General features: G+C 40.0%; 1 protein-coding gene and 1 long non-coding RNA gene across 3 annotated transcripts in view; one reads left to right on the forward strand and one right to left on the reverse strand.

The window, feature by feature from the left end:
* GALNT18 (polypeptide N-acetylgalactosaminyltransferase 18) overlaps window positions 1-16,631 on the forward strand; it is a 364,667-nt gene that overhangs the window by 263,932 nt on the left and 84,104 nt on the right. The window lies entirely within an intron of this gene.
* LOC308584106 lies at window positions 11,806-16,294 on the reverse strand. The gene is made up of 2 exons (XR_014006514.1): window positions 14,328-16,294; window positions 11,806-13,561 (listed from the first exon to the last, which is right to left on the reverse strand). It is a non-coding gene; the product is annotated as an uncharacterized lncRNA (long non-coding RNA).

Raw genomic sequence — 16,631 nt, forward strand, 5'->3', positions numbered from 1 at the left:
TGAAATAACTTTAAGTTGCTCTTTCTTAATTGTGCCAAAAGCCATGGCTTACTAGTCACACAAGAAGTAATTATACAACAAAGTAAAAATAACATTTTCAGTGTTGTTTGGATTTACTTTGGGAGGGAACTGTGTTTTTTCTTTTTATGCCCATGAGGTATCATGTGAACTAGTCCCTGTTCACAGCCAAAATGCTCCTGTTCTAAAAACACTCCTAATACAATGCTAGATTGGTAAAGAAAAAGCTATTTATAGGCATTGTATGTGTGATATAACATTGTGCCACCAGATGGTGCAGTGGAGTCCCATTTTTCTCTACCTGTTTTTCTTGTTTAAATTTACAACGCATTTAACTGAAACGCTTCTTTGATGTGTCTAGATCAGTCCTAGTCTCTTTAAATTTGATTTATATCTGGTTTATACTCATAGAAATGTTCAGGACTCAGTTACTGGACACATTTTATTATTATTTTTTCAAATACTTCAATATTCTCTGAATACACAGATTTTATATGCCTTCTGAAGAAAATCATACTGTGAACTTTGATTTCTTAGTGAAACTTGAAGTATGGTTAAAATATATGAACTCCAAGAAAAAAATTTAGAGGCTCACTGATGCCAGTGGGATTCTAACAATGTGGGATGGTCATTGAATCATTCCCAACCTTTTGTTGTTTTGAAAAGCATTTGGCTCACATCCAACAAGTGTATACATTGAAATGTGAAATTCATTGTGTACTTGTGTTATAACAGTGATTATGACACTGAATGGTAATTGGTGTTGATTAGTTAGTCAGATCCATGTCTGCTGCCATCCTTATTTAATCAAACAAAGAGAATAATAAAAGCAGCATGCAAAAATGAAAAAGAAAACTTCTCCCTATTGTAAAAAACCAACCCTCAGGATATTACATCTGAACTAACTGTGGTACCCGTAAAGAAAAAGGAGAAGGGATAATGACATACAAATTTTGCTGCAATTTGATTGCATTCAGATTAAATAGCATGAAGTGCATCATAGAGCATATTAAAGGATACCTTTATTAGGCTAGCTGGAAGTAAACAGAAATCAAACAATTGGAGGCAATTGGAGAAGTTGTCTAGGGCTGTTGCAGAATCTCCTTGCATGGAGGTTTTTAAAATGGGAGGAGATGAGTTGAACGCTCCCCCCAGTCCAAATAGATATTGCAGAAGATTTTACGAGGTGAATCAAGAAGGCCTTTATTTATATTGTATGCTAGTATACTTCTGCTTTCCCTTTGTATGGGTCTTCATCTTGAAGCTGAACTTCAACCCTTGCAATAGAGGACACCTTCTGACTAGAGGACTGTCCTCTGATAGCCCTTCAAATGGAGGACTGTCCTCTGAAGAATAGGACACATGACCACCCATACTTACAGCACCGTAAAGATTTAGTGTAGCCCAGATTACCCCATACACAAAAACATAAACACCTGTTATTCTAAGTCCTTCAGGACTGTTGCTGTTTTTTTATCGGTGATGACATTGCTCAAAGTTGTGCACCTGCAACTGTGGGTAACGCTGGCTGGATGAGTGGTGCAGCTATGTTAAATGGACTATAAAGAGGAGGGGGGCTATTTGAAGGAAGAAAGTTTAAAGACCTTAGAAGTTGGGAACCCAAACTACAAAGCAAGCGACTCTAGCTCTGGCACAGCAGGCAACTTGAGGGCCTGAGAGAGACAGCCTAGAGCAAGAGCAGTATGGAAAGCTGAAAGATAAAAAGGCCCACATGGCTACTGCATGTAAAACACTATGAAGCAAAACTTCAATGGATTAGCTTCACATGCCTAGTTTCCAGGAGGCCGGGTCAGTATCAGATGAGAAAGTCACTCAAGAAAAAAGAGGCCAAGCTAAATTTCTGAGTGAAGTCAGGTTTCTCCCCTTGTGTTTGAAGGTATACAAAAAGGTTGGAAAGGGAGGGAAAGGAAGGGAGACTGCCTTGGCTGGAAGGTCACGTACATTTTCTTTGTCAAACTGCAACTCCATGACTATGTTCTAGTCCCTGGCGCTTTTGAAAAAGATTGGCAGTGGGTGAGCAACTGGAGAATGCACAGTAAGGACAGGGCTATAGACTCTTGCCAGTCTTTCATATTTCTTTTTTAAAAAATAGAGTTGACATCCCATGAGGCAAAACATTCTCAATCAAGGGAACGGGATGGAGGCCTCTGAGGTAAAGACTTGGGCCTGAGCTCAGTGATTTCTGGTCGATTGAAAGATCATTTTTCCTGATCAGGTGTTGGAGTGGGCAGAGGTGAGACCAAAAGCTCTGGTGTAACCTAAGGTGTATAGCCAAATAAAAAAAACTGAGAAAAATACTGCACTTGACCCCTTTCCCCTACCACTGTACAACTGGCTTGAAAGCAAAAAAAGTCTAGCCAGGCTGATTGGGAGGAGGGGGTTATAGAGATGTTTTAAAGCATCATGGATAGAATTTTCCTTGGAATACAGAATTCATAAAAATGTTTCCTTCCAGCAACAAAACATAAGACTACATTTTGGGGGTATTTTTTCTTCTCTGACCCTTTCCTCCAGCTCTTGTAAAATACCATTTATCCTTTTTAGTCTTTAATAATGTAGCCTTGCATAGGGACTACACAATAGTGTTTCGTCTAAGGGAGTGGTTAATTACTGTTCTTCAGTTCCTTGTAAACTGTCGCCATCTAGTTATGTGATCAAGAGCTTGCCATAGATTTGTATGTCCCCTTCCTATTACACTTCCAATTTCATGCACAAATTTCTCTTCCCACTTCAGCATTAAGGAGGATATAACTTTACATTTACACCAAACAGTTCTGACATTTGTTAGCTTTAGGACAGAGCCTCTTGAGAAGCCCACTCCTCTACTATGTAAATGGTTCAGGTGAGTGTCTCTGCAAATTACAGGCACAAATATAGTAATCGATATATTAGTATGTGTGTGTGTGTATGTGTGTGTGTGTGTACACACACACACACACACACACACACACACACAGCGGTACTTCAGGTTACAGACGCTTTGGGTTACAAACTCTGCTAACCAGGAAGTGATTGCTCCAGGTTAAGAACTTTTCCCCAGGATAAGAACGGAAATCGTGCTCCAGCAGTGTAGTGGCAGCAGGAGGCCCCATTAGCAAAAGCACGCTTCAGGTTAAGAACCATTTCAGGTTAAGAACGGACCTCTGGAATGAATTAAGTTCTTAACCCGAGGTAGCGCTATTCAGAGTGAAGGGAAGTAAAGTTGCCCTCATTCTGATTTGGCTTCCCTGCTTTGGATCTAATTAGCTGTCCACTGTCATCAGGAAAGCCATCCAGAGGGAGCATAGTGCTTCCTGATTTGACTTTGTGGCATCTTCATGAATCTGATTAAATATCATTAATCATCACATTGATTAACTATCACCACTAACCTGACTACATATCATCATTGCTCCTGTGGACCCTAATTAGTATGGATTGCCTTAGAATAAGCCTTGCTGCATATTAGGGAAAGAAACAACTGAGGTCATGTGATAAAGAGTAGGTGAGAGTTCGTATGTAAAACCTTTCACTCCAAACCCCAAAATGCATCTCTAGTTTGCTTTCATAAAACTTGATTATAGAGAAGTCCAATTTGAAGCTTAAGCATTAACATTGGCACACACATTGTTAGTTTGGGGCAGGGAGTTCGAAAACGTTAGTTCCAAAAGAAGAAGAGAGGGGACAATTCCTGCATGGGAAAAGAAGAATAGGGCGAAAACGTTAGTTCCAAAAGAAGAAGAGAGGGGACAATTCCTGCATGGGAAAAGAAGAATAGGGCTGGGAAGGTCCACAGGACACTTATTTTAAACTTCTCTTTCAACTCATTATCTGTCTATTTATTGGCATTGCTGCATGTCTGGGCAAAAATACCTGTAGAAAAGGTTGTGCTAAAAATGCCAATTAAAACTAAAACTGGTGATATTCCCTTTGTGCCCTGTGGATTACAGAAAGAGTACTTGTAGGTCACAAGTGCCACACAGGCTAGGGTAGCGAACACCATTGTCTTAAATAATTCATTGAAACGAAGAGAACATAATTAGCTTCACGGTGAGATGTTAATTGCTCACCTGTCATTCCCTCACATCATTTCTTTGGGATTCTCCTTCAAAGACTGTGAGCAACTCAATTTAGCCAGGGCATTCAGTGGATTGATGAGTGAGGACTATTGTAATTAAGCTTCTATTACATTGCCCCTAATCAAATTAAGAGATGTCTATGAGTTCCAACCAGATGGATTTTCAAGCCTCACCCCACCCCATTCTTGGCAGTTTTTAGGAATATGGTTATGTTCTGTTTGCTGTGTGGCCAGAAATTAATCAGCTGGAACACCATATGCCATTGGTGATCAGCTGCGATGTGATGCTACCCAACAGGAGCTACAGGGAAGTTGGCTGGGGTGAGACCATTGCTAATTCATAAACTACACTTTTGGAACTCATGGAGGGCGTCTTGGAGCAGGGAAGCAGCAAAGAGCCCAAGTACAGTGGTACCTTGGGTTACATACGCTTCAGGTTACATACGCTTCAGGTTACAGACTCCACTAACCCAGAAATAGTGCTGCAGGTTAAGAACTTTGCTTCAGAATGAGAACAGAAATCGTGCTCCGGCGGCACAGCAGCAGCAGGAGGCCCCATTAGCTAAAGTGGTGCTTCAGGTTAAGAACAGTTTCAGGTTAAGTATGGACCTCCAGAACGAATTAAGTACTTAACCCGAGGTACCACTGTACTAATTGTCCCCTCCTCCTGCCCTGTCCCCATTCCAAATTCCTTTTTCCCCAAGCTTCTCCCCTCCCCCCAAAACACACACACACACACACACACAGAGAGAGAGAGAGAGAGAGAGAGAGAGAGAGAGAGAGAGAGAAGAGAAATTTCATTTGGAGTCAGTTGGCAACCTTATGTCTTGTTGTTGCTCTGATTATTAATTTTTGTGTTCTTGAACAGTTCAGAAAATTCCAGACAACAAAGGGAATTGATACATACAGTGGGTGCTCGGGTTGCGAACGTGATCCGTGCGGGAGGCACGTTCGCTACCCGCAGCATTCGCAACCCGCAACCCGTGCGTCTGCGCATGCACGGGTCATGATTCGGCACTTCTGCACATGCACATAGCACGATTTAGCACTTCTGCGCATGCGTAAGCGCCGAAACCCGGAAGCAACCCATTCCAGTACATCCGGGTTTGGCGCGGTGTGCAACCCGAAATCGCGCAACTCGAAGCGTCTGTAACCCGACGTATGACTGTATTAAGAGTGTTGGCCTAGGACCTGGGAGACGATGGTTCCAGTCCCCATTCAGCCATGAAGTCCACTGGCTAACTCTGGGCCAGTCAGTATCTCTCAGCCTACCTCACTGGGTTGTTGTTTCTTAGATCACTCTGTGTCACCAGTATCCCTACTGGTTTAACATCCTCTGTTTCCCAGAAGTGATCTATATATTAATTCAAGTTTGTTCTCAAGTTTCCTGCTTCACAGTTACATGGGTAGCTGTAGAACATGCACAGCAAACAGCTATTTGTGAGTGGAGTGCTATTGTCATATTGATAGAAACCGGGGGGGGGGGGCAGACAACAAACCTGATACATTCTAGTTTCTCAACTACAAATTCAGATATCTATCTTAAATGAAGGTCCACTGAAAAATGTAGCATCCTCCCAGGAGGCTTGCTAAATAATCACAGCAGCAGTCTGCAGGGGGCTGAAAGCTTCAACGACCTGTCAAACTAGATAGCTGGCTCTCAGTAGCAGACATCCATCAGCAGCATTAAAAACTCTGGTGCTTTATACAAAACATGGAAATGGTTCAATTTTGCTGACTGCCATATCCATTTGTGGGCAATCAGAAAGAAAGAAATTAGTTACAGATGAGCACATTTATATAGAACACAATAAGGAAAGGAAAGAAGGCGCCGTTGAAAAATACCTATAGAAGAAAGGAACAAATGTTGAAGCTCTCAAGTCAAAACCATGCCAGATGCAATGTGGGGTGGAGGAGCAGAGTTTTTGTTACAACTCTTGTAATAAATACAAAGTAAGAAGGATGTAAATTAATCAGGCCAGTTATAGATATCTGAGGAAAAGGTGGACTAAGAAGAATACATCTTTGTGTAATTGTGAGAAGGGGATACAGAGGGCAACTTCACACATTATCAGGAAGCATCGACAGAAAATGTATGAGTTATTCATAATCCTGTTTCTGTACTTCAGTGTTATGTAACGTGCAGAGTCACAAATTTCTGCCATGTTTCCTAATAATGTGCCAAGCCATCTCTGAACCTTTATTCTAGTCTATTCCATCTACCCTTTATCTCACAGCTGGTTTGCATCTGGAGCTTTAGGGTCCCCTCCTGCCCATTCATGAGAATGGAACTGAGAGGAGAAAGTGCTGCTGATGTTGTGGAAAGTGTGCAATTTCAGTTCCTTACTCAGAAAGAAGGTCAAAGCACATGGTAGACCTGTGTTCTTTGCAAAAATATCTATTGCATGTATACAGTTTTCAGATAGAACAGGATCATGCCACATGACTTCAGTTTTGTGTTAACTTACCGGTACCTGGGAGTAGGCATTACTGAACTCAGTGAGACTTTTTGGATTGTATTAAAGAATACAGGGATGTTGCAACACACAGAAATTCTCACACTGAGAATTTAATTTTTGGCACATTTGCGAAAAGAAAAGAAAAGAGTTACAATGTTTAACCCAGAAGTTCATCTGCAAACCCTCATGCACATGTTGTTTTAATTGATTGTGATAATAATTACTCAGTTGCCAATGGCTGAAGGACTGCAGACCTGTCTGCTTTCAAAGTAGCAAGCCCCATGGACTCCTTCAGTTTCATTTATTATCACTGAGAACAAGACACATTTTCATTAGCTGTCTGCTGCATTTAAAAGCCTCCTGAAACAGAACAAACTCAACTTGATTGATGTTTATTAGCTAGCACATGGTAGGTTAAGCAGTGGCAAGATTGAATGTAAGAACTGTGAGCTCAGGTGAAGCAGGATCAGTCTTTCAGAATCAGATGAAGGTCAGGAGATTGTAAGGTCACTGCAAGCCTGCCTCAACATAGATCTGCCATCAATGGGACAGCCACGTCTCCTACCATACAAAGGACGGTCTGGTGTTTGAAGAAGGCATCTATTTGAAAGGCTGTTGGGTCCAAGTCTAGTTTAAAGCTAAAGAGCCATCAGAAGGGGGGACAGGTCCTTGAAGTTGCCTCTCATCATTTAGCAGCTGGACAGCGGACTGAGCAGGCATACAGATCACTTGGCCTTCCCCACTGTAGAGAGATATATTGTATTTCAATTATGTACTATTTATTTCATAAAATGTATACGCCGTTTGATTGTTAGAAAACCTCACATTTATTTAAAACATTTAAAAGATAAAAGCAACAATAAACTAAAAACACGCACCAACATTATTCATGTTTGGGTAGGAAGTAGGTTGCCAAACTCTGCTTTCCATATTAACAAGCTTTATTGAGATTAGGGGTGGATATTGAAGGGTTCGTTTAAAGTCCATTAACCAAGAAGCACTTCTTAAACCTGGCACAACTTTATTACTACGGCTAATTAATTACTTTTTGCGAGTTCTGCCAGTGAGCTATTCCCAAGGTTTTTCAAATTATTTTGACAAAATTTATTCTTCCTTTGTGTGGCAGAAAGTACTACTAATTTTTGATGGATGTCAAGGTAAAGGTAATCGATTATGATGATCCAGGCTGCAATTATATAAAATGGCTTTTGAGGCAGTGAAGAAAATTAGTGATATATGTGCACATTGGAAAGTTAATTCCTTAAAGTTATAAAGTACTCTCATGAATTTGAGTGATCTACAGGAATATTGCTGAGAATTCTAAGAGAGTTTACATTCAAGAAAGGCATCTTATGTTCATTCATGATAAAAACAAGTATGCAGTTGCTGTAAATAAAAAATCTGTTCAACAAAACATTCAAAACCTTCTGATTTTGTCAAATCTTTTGTCCCAGTAAAAGGGATATAATTGTTATTAGAGGAACTGGATGGAAAGTTATCTGGTTAAGCACTTCAATCTTTACAAGAGATGGGTTTTATATGGTATTTTACAGTGCTACAAATCCAGTCCTGTTCTTATAAAACAGCTTTATTATTATTATTGATAATAGATACTTGTGTTTTATCAAATTTTGTTGCTAGCTGCTTTGCACTTTTAGAAAAGGTGGAATCTAAATGTTATAAATAAATATGAAATGTGTAAAAGCTCCTTGATAAAAGGTTTTGTGCCCCACAGTAAATACTTACAAAGTCTCTTTTAAAGAATTTAAAGTGTCCCAACTATCTGATGCTGAAACCCTCCATGCTTACCTGGATGTAAGTGCCGTTGAACTCAATGGAGGTTCCTTCTGAGAAGATACGCATGGAGTTACACTAATTTTAAAACATTTTTTGTGTGTGAGGGTGACATTAATTTCATTTTAAAATGGTCTTTTGAATGCTCATGGAAACAGGCTCATGGTGAAAGGGGAACAATTTAATTAAGGCTCAGGTTTGAAATAAAATAGATCTTGAAGATTCATAGTGCAATCCTATGCATGCTATGAAGTAGCAAGCCCCGCCATGTTCAAGTAGGGCTTAGTCTTAGGAAAGTGTGTCAGGGATGGCCATCTCAGTGTTCTGTTGGTAAAACCCAAAGACTCCTGTGCATGTGCCAAGTGCTTCCACGTGTGTGCTGGAGCTCTCTGAATTGCCCTGACTGGTGGGACTCTCTTTCGGGAAGGGACAGACAGGCTGCAGTATGAAGGAAGCTTTTTGGTAGTCCTTTTGACACATGCACATTAAAGATGTTTCTTTTATATGTATAACTTGATTTTAATTTTCCCATATAGCTTCTTGGACCATAAATAAATGATTTCAAAGAGTGCCGAGAGAGACCAAGAGGGGTGATTTGTGGAATGTCTCTCTTGAGACTATGATTGGCAATAGGCCATATTTGTGAATGAAAAGATTAACCCTATATGTAAAAGAAAGGGTTCCAGTGGGGTAGCCACCTTTGTTGCTGGAAAACACACACACAGTCCTGTGGCATGTTAAAGAATTGATAAATTTATTGTGGCATAAGCCGCTGTGACTAGAGTCTGTTTCATCAGATGCACAAAATGGAGTTGTTGTTTCTAAAAAAGTGGAGACTATGCACAAATCTCAGAAACTTTCTTCATTCAAAGTTTGAAAAGAATCAGTTCGAGGTTCTACAGCCTGATTCTGCCCAATATCACTTTGTTTTCTGAGATCAACAGGGGGAGGTTGTTTTACACTTCAGCACCTTCACACACCACCTTTAATCCAGTTTTCAGAGGATTGCTGGTGGTGTGGCGAGTAGCAGTGTGGCCTGGGGCCTCTCCCATAACCAGTGGTACAGAAGAGAGTAGCAGATCAGCAGCTTCCACTCCCAAGGCAATATGAGAAATGGGCCTTAGACTGGTTCTCAGATTCAGTGGTGAGCATACTCTTGATCAAGATGCCAAAGAAAAAAGATAGACACTCTTGCTTAGAAATAGGAAGCTTTTATCCTGGAATTGTTCCACAGTGGTCCTGAATAATACTTGGAAATACCGCAGTGAATTATAGCTTGGCTAAATCTGTTGTAAATGTTGCCCCACCTGTAAGAGGCTCATTGGTACGGTGGTTTGTATGTTTTATATATCTATAGTAAGCTGCCAGGATGAACACACCCTTAAAAGAAAATTACCAGCTGGGCTCTCACTCATCATGTAGGTTGTCAGCAGGCACACACTATGCCAAGAGTAACACTAATGAGCAGATTAGCATATTTAGTTTAAAAATAAATTGCATCCCGAATGAAACAGAATTTAAGCAGGAGGAAATGTTTCCCAGTGTGCTGTGGGATGCTAATAAGCAATTGTGCTGCTTTTATCATAATGGGGGAAAAACAGAGATGGATTTGGGTTTCTGATTAGTACCAAACATTTTTCAATTCCTGGTTCCTTTCTGCATCTAAGCTCTAGTAATCACCTTGCTTTGCACAACATAATGAAATATATTAAAAAGCAAGCCAACTGTATTAAAATATGTTTTCATTTGTAGCCATTATGACAATTATTGCTGTATCCTCTGATACTTCCCATTAATAAAGCTAAAACTAAACAATACTTCCCATTAATAAAGCTAAAACTAAACAGCAACTACGAAACATAAACAGCTGGTATTAAAAGGCTATTTAAACAGAAACAAGGTAATTTATGTCTTTATAAAGCTGATGTGTAATGTCTGAAGAGATGTTTTCTGAATTAGGCCCTTACATCATAACGCATAAATCAATTAAACTGGATTGCCTGGACCTAAACCAATTTAGTTCCATTGACTCTAATGGTAGTTAATGGGCTGATATCCAGGTATATTTCACAAGCTCTAAACTCTAGCATGAAGAACGTAATTCATGCTCTGAATGTGGAACAATGCGAGATGCACAAGTGAGAGTGATGAAGAGAAACTTTGTTTAATTGAATGTATAAAAGTGTCCAATACACAGTGCCATCTTTGGAATGCATCTTGCAAAATGTATAAAGACGTTACGATAAATCATGACATTCTAAATTAAGCGTGTTTCTTCTGCTACACTTTCTGTTAAGGGTGTGGCATTTAAACATCACCAAAAATAGGGTAGATTTCCATTAACGTTTCCTCATACCGATTTATAGTTATAGACGCAAATTTAGAAGCAATTACTCCAACTTAAATAGAAATATAGTACAGAGGAGATGACTTATTTTTGTGATCTGCAAAGATACTGTACAGCTGATTAGATGCACTTCATCCCTATATGCTTATCACATCACGACTTGAGCCATCTAATGATCAGTTGCAAATATTTTTTGTTCTCTTATCACACATTCAGCGCCATGCGATTGCTGTACACTTAATCAAATGATGAATATGTGAGTGTGAACCAGGACTGAAACTGGAAGAAGTGGGGTTTGGGTATGTGGTGAACTCAGGGTGGTGGTGTGAGTGGTGGAATGGTTTTCCTTTGGCCAGGATAATTCACAGCAATCAATTAAGTGAGTAGCCACAAATTAGTCAAGCATAGTAGACACCTCAGACTTTTTCTGCTCTTGGGTGTGGCTGATAAAAGGCCTTTGGAATGCAGATGCCATCAACAAACAAAAAAACCCTTCTTTCTTCTACAGTGGCAATCACCATTCATCAAAGTACGTGGTTCCAAAATGCTATATATAGTTGTGGTAAAATGTTGGAACTGCTTATGTATTTTAAATGAGAACATGTCAAGCTGAATAATAACAGCATGTATAGGGCAGACTCTGAGATACAGATACTTGTATCAGGAATTTGAAAATGAAACCTTCCATATCAAATATGTACCTTACAATATAAAACATGATGCGAAATGACAGATACAATGTGAGGACAGTTTTGAACCCTAATTCTAAATGGCATAAAAATGCCCTTTTGGCCCATAAATCAATCCCTTTGTCAGTTATGTCAAAAGTGAAGATCAAAGAGGTAGATGATGGAGTGTTGTATTGTACTACTGTCGGCCTTGTAGACACTGTTACAGCATCATCAGGGTCGCTTTCTGTCATGATTACTCAAATCTGATCCACTCATCTGATTCCACTTAATGGAAAACCGTCCTCCTAAGTTCATAAAGTTGTCATACATTAACTATTGATTTGACTTGTGACTAACAATATGATACGTGAGCTCTGATGAACTTTCCTAGGAATACAATAGCTATGTGATTTCCATACAATTCAGGATAAGTCAGAGTGTCTTCATATAACTTTATTCCATCTTAAGGTTACTTTTTTTCCTTCAATCAATAAAGTTGTATGGCACAGTGCAGAATCTAATTATATTGCACATTTATTGATTGTGTGACAAATATGACATACACATTTGGGTTTCAGAACTTTAAGTTCAGGAAAACAATACTGTATTCAGTCAGAAACATATCACCACATATCTGGATTGCTTATCGTCATTTTACAGAATCTTTCTTCTGGTTTTTAAATCCATGCACCATCTCTGTGACATGACAAGGACCTTCCATAAATATGTCATACATCACAAAGGACAAAGGTAGCAAATTTGTGAGAAAGGGCTTTGGCATTTTGGTTTGGCATATTTTCTTCGTTTTGTTTTTAGTTTACAACAAAAAAGAGAAAAACTAAAGAAGGGTACCAAGCTAGGTAGAAGAGCAGGTTCAGTGTTCATAAATAGGTACTGCTAATTCCCCAAGCTTTTGGTTTGAATAGACGTTGCATACAAAATACTTCTGCATTCAGCTAAGCATGCAATTTGTTTGTTTGTTTGTTTGCTTGTTTGTTTGTTTTACTTAAATCATACTTTACAGCCCCAAAGGGCTCTCAAACAACATACAAAAGAGTTCAGTAGAGAATTACTGTATGCCTTAATAAGCAAGCATCTAATTTCACAGAATATAGCCAGCTCGTATTTTTATAAATTCATTCATTCATTCATTCAGTTTCTATCCTACCCTGCCTCCTGTATGATCTCAGGTCAAATTATTGTTGAAACAACAAAAATCAAAATCACGTATCACAATTAAAAATTCTAGCATTTGTCTAAGCAGTATAGTGAGAAGATATTCACATGTGGCTTACCTAAGCTCATATCCCCACAAAGGCCTGGCCAAAGAAATACTTCTTCACACCACACTGAAAGATATACAGTGATGGCACCAGAGGCATCTCTGAGGGAAGGGAGATCCTCAGACACAGTTCCGCCATAGAGAAGGCCCTTGCACGGCAAACAAAGATAAGTTCTTCCCATTGGGGAATCATTACTTTTCTAGTATTGTAAAAAAAAAAAAGACCTGTCTACCAACTCAATGGGATGCAACTAATCCATTTGGCTTCCCCAGGTCCTATAGTTTTCACAAATCACACTAAAATGGTGAAACTCCCGTTTGGAGAATACAGTATTTAAATTGCTGACTTTCTTTTAAAGAATGTGTAACTCTTCTTCTGTATTACATTCACGAGTTTAGTGTCCAGAAGATTTGATTTGAATCTTTTCAAGCAGCTTCCAAGTATGGCAGCCAGTTTGTTGAATCCTTCGGTTACAAATGAAAAACTGACTTGAATAGCTTCTCAATAGGTGTTTTTTCTCTGCATTTAAACAGTTTGTGGTGTGGTGGTGTCAGAGCCAGTCTACTGTTGAGACGAGGTGAAGGACCTACTTCAGGTGGTGGAGGTGCAAGAAGCAGAGTCCTGCTCACCTTACTGCTTCTAGCAAGCAGTGTTGCCACTCATCTTCCCCATCCTGGGGTGGAGAAGACAACCAACAATGCCTTGTGGAACGCCTAGACTATCACTGTGTTCAGCAAGAGGGGGATCAGTCTGGTGGTGGAGGAAGTGGTGGTGGGTCACAGCGCAACAGCATGGCTTGGTGTGGCGTGGGAGCAGGAAGTGGCAGGAAGGCCTCTCCTGGGTGGTGTGTTTCCTTTCTCATTCTCAACAGGATTATCTGTGCTGTTGCTGTGGAGAAACACTCCAACTGGCTAGATATAAACATCATTTTAAAGACATTATTGCAAGAATTCATTTTTTTTAACTTGCACAATAGTTTGTACTTCTTAAGAAACTGGTCTGCCTTCAAAAAGAAAAAAAAGAAATAAACCTAAAGGAGATTTCACATAGAAAGCAAAATGAATAAATAAAATAAAATAATCGCATGACAGTCTCATAAAGGAAACATGTGTTTTAAACAATGGGTTTTAGGTCATAATTATTTTACTATTTAAAGTCCAATGCATTTTATTTTTCTTCTTCCCTCCTTTGTTCTCTGTTCCTAAGAAGCCAAACAGAACTCTAAACCAGCCTTAAGATTTCCTATCAAAGAGAAAAACAGAAGCTTGCCGTTTCCATTTGCCAGATTTAAGTTCAATCAGGAGAGGCCCATTAATTTATGTACGGTAAATGTGCATATGTACTCTTCTTGTTGGCCACAGCAGCTTCTGAATTCAGACAGTTTAAACATAGACTAATTTAGTGCAAACTTCATTCATTCTGATTTGGTGTCTCCTTTACCTGTCTCATTACACTGAGGACCTTGTTACTCATAGACTCATAGAATCATAGAGTTGGAAGAGACCACAAGGGCCATCGAGTCCAATCCCCTGCCAAGCAGGAAACACCATCAGAGCACTCCTGACATATGGTTGTCAAGCCTCTGCTTAAAGACCTCCAAAGAAGGAGTCTCCACCACACACTCATCTGTCTGTCTGGGTTGTTATAGCAAGCATATGGTAGTTATTTTGAACCTACATGATGGCAATGGTTAGTTCTTTTTGGGTGCTTTTAATAACTGCATGACAAGGGAGAAATTCAGCAGGTGCTGCTTTCCCTTTTATGGAGCTAGAATGACAGCAAAGCCTCGTGCAGAGATTTGGTGGTGTTATTGTCTATTTATGGTGAGAAGTTCATGATCCATCCTGCCTCTGTACCAGAATCATACAGTGCTGGGGGTCATGAACCAGTTATTCCTTGTACCATGGGAGTAGTTCTCATGTGGAGAGGGCTATCAATCTGGCTGCTGGCCAGAGCTGGCACTGCTGCTCTTCAGCCCAGCTGAACCAGGTGGTTTCAGGAACCAATAGAAATATAACAGTTGTTCCAGGTTTTTCATTCTGAGCAATTTGCCTCTGAGAAGTTGATGAGAATCCTCTTGTGTCACCTCATTGTCTGCATGCCTATTCTAGAACCTGGACATCACCCATCTTCAGCCACATCATCTGCCTCTGGCTCTTGCATTGGTGCCCGCCCATTCTGGGATCAGACCTACGTCCTCTTTCTGTATCAGACCAAAGGCCCATCCTGTTCTCACAGTAGCCCACCAAATGAGCATGAGAGCTCTGCAAACATAATTTGAGTGAAACAGCACTCTGAGAAACCCAGCAACTAGTATTCAGAGGCATGGTGTCTCTGACAGCAGAGGGAAAACATAGTCCTCGTGGGTAATAGACACTGACAGCCTTAACCTCCATGAATTTGCCTAATCCTATTTTAAAGCCATCCAAGTTGGTGGCCATTACCCTTATCAAGACCTGAAAGATGTCATGTGTATCATAGAATGTTTTATTAATAATAATTAATTACCCACCCTTTACCGTAATGTCTCAGGGTGGGTTCTAACAATTAAAACACATATCAAGAACAGTTTAAAGCAACTGTTAACCACAAAAATAAGGTAGGTCCTGAAATAAATACATCTCAAGTGACAAATGTCAGGTAAAGAGGTGTGTTTTAACAGGCCAGTGTAGGCACATTCAGTTCCCATGATTTGTAGTGTACAGACATTACATGCACACATAGTACTGTATACATTCTACTGTAGCTGTTGACACCTGGGCATGTGCAGAGAGTGGGCACGGCTGGTAGAATCACAATTGTCCATCCAAGCCCACAGAAAAATGGTACTGAATGTCTGCCCAGGGCTATTCTATGTACTCGGTAAACATATTTAAAAATAACAACAAATTCTCACTCTCCTTCTCAGCTGTGTCTGTTCCAGCAAACTCTGACCTGCCTCTGATGGCTTACCTGGTTTTATATAACAGAAAATCCAAGAGTCACAGCTGTCTATTGTGCTGACTTCACTGCCCTGTGCATTTGATGAGATTCACAGACACCAGTGCACTTGAAAGCATATAATTCTATCAGTCCTTCCTATTTGGCCATTCACTTCAAAAAGAGGGGGGAAAGGGTTTGTGTGACAAAATTATAAGATAAGTAGCAAATGATAATGTGTCTGCAGTGTTTGCTGCTTTTGCTATCACATTTTTGTCCTTGGTTTGGTTTGCAAGCGAAGAAGTGTTATAAGCATCTTTAATAATTTGCATCACATTTGGGGATATGAAAAACAGATGGTAGGCGTTCCACAGAAAACTGTGCGGATCCAGACTGAGAGATCTGGATTTTGATGGCATTTATTTTCCCAAACCAGATTTCATGTGAAATGGGAAAGTTAACTAGGTTCTGGAAAGTCTCTCTGATCTGCTGGAAAGGAGGGGGAGAGAGAACTGAGCAAGACCCCAGAAGACTTGCGTATGGGATCTCTCGAAGCAATAGTTGAGTGAAAAAGCACACTTTGCAGATCATGGTCCATTACTAGGGATGCAGCAGCCTACATCACAGAAGCAAGAAGATGGGACAAGGCAGGACACCAGAGCAACTGGTAAACAGGAGGGAAAGCAGCTCTGACAGTGAAGACAGAGCAGAGGCCAGAAGATGAGGTGGCATTGTTGGCTCCATCGCTTAGAAAAAGAAGAGTTTTTTTCAGCTTTGATATGTATTTTGAGGTTTTTAAAAGGTTTTTAAGTACAACCTTGTCAAAATACTTGTTTATTTTGTATGTGAATTTATTATTATGAATGAGTAATGGACTATATTGCCTTCTTCCCAGCTCCTCCTTTGCAACTTTACACAAAAAGACAACCTTGTAGATCAGCCCACAAGAGATACAGTGGTATCTCGGGTTACAGACGCTTCAGGTTACAGACTCCACTAACCCAGAAATAGTACCTCGGGTTAAGAACTTTGCTTCAGGATGAGAACAGAAATTGTGCAGTG

This window comes from Podarcis bocagei (assembly GCF_964188305.1).
Source record: "Podarcis bocagei genome assembly, chromosome: 1".
In the NCBI taxonomy this organism is placed as follows: Eukaryota; Metazoa; Chordata; class Lepidosauria; order Squamata; family Lacertidae; genus Podarcis; species Podarcis bocagei.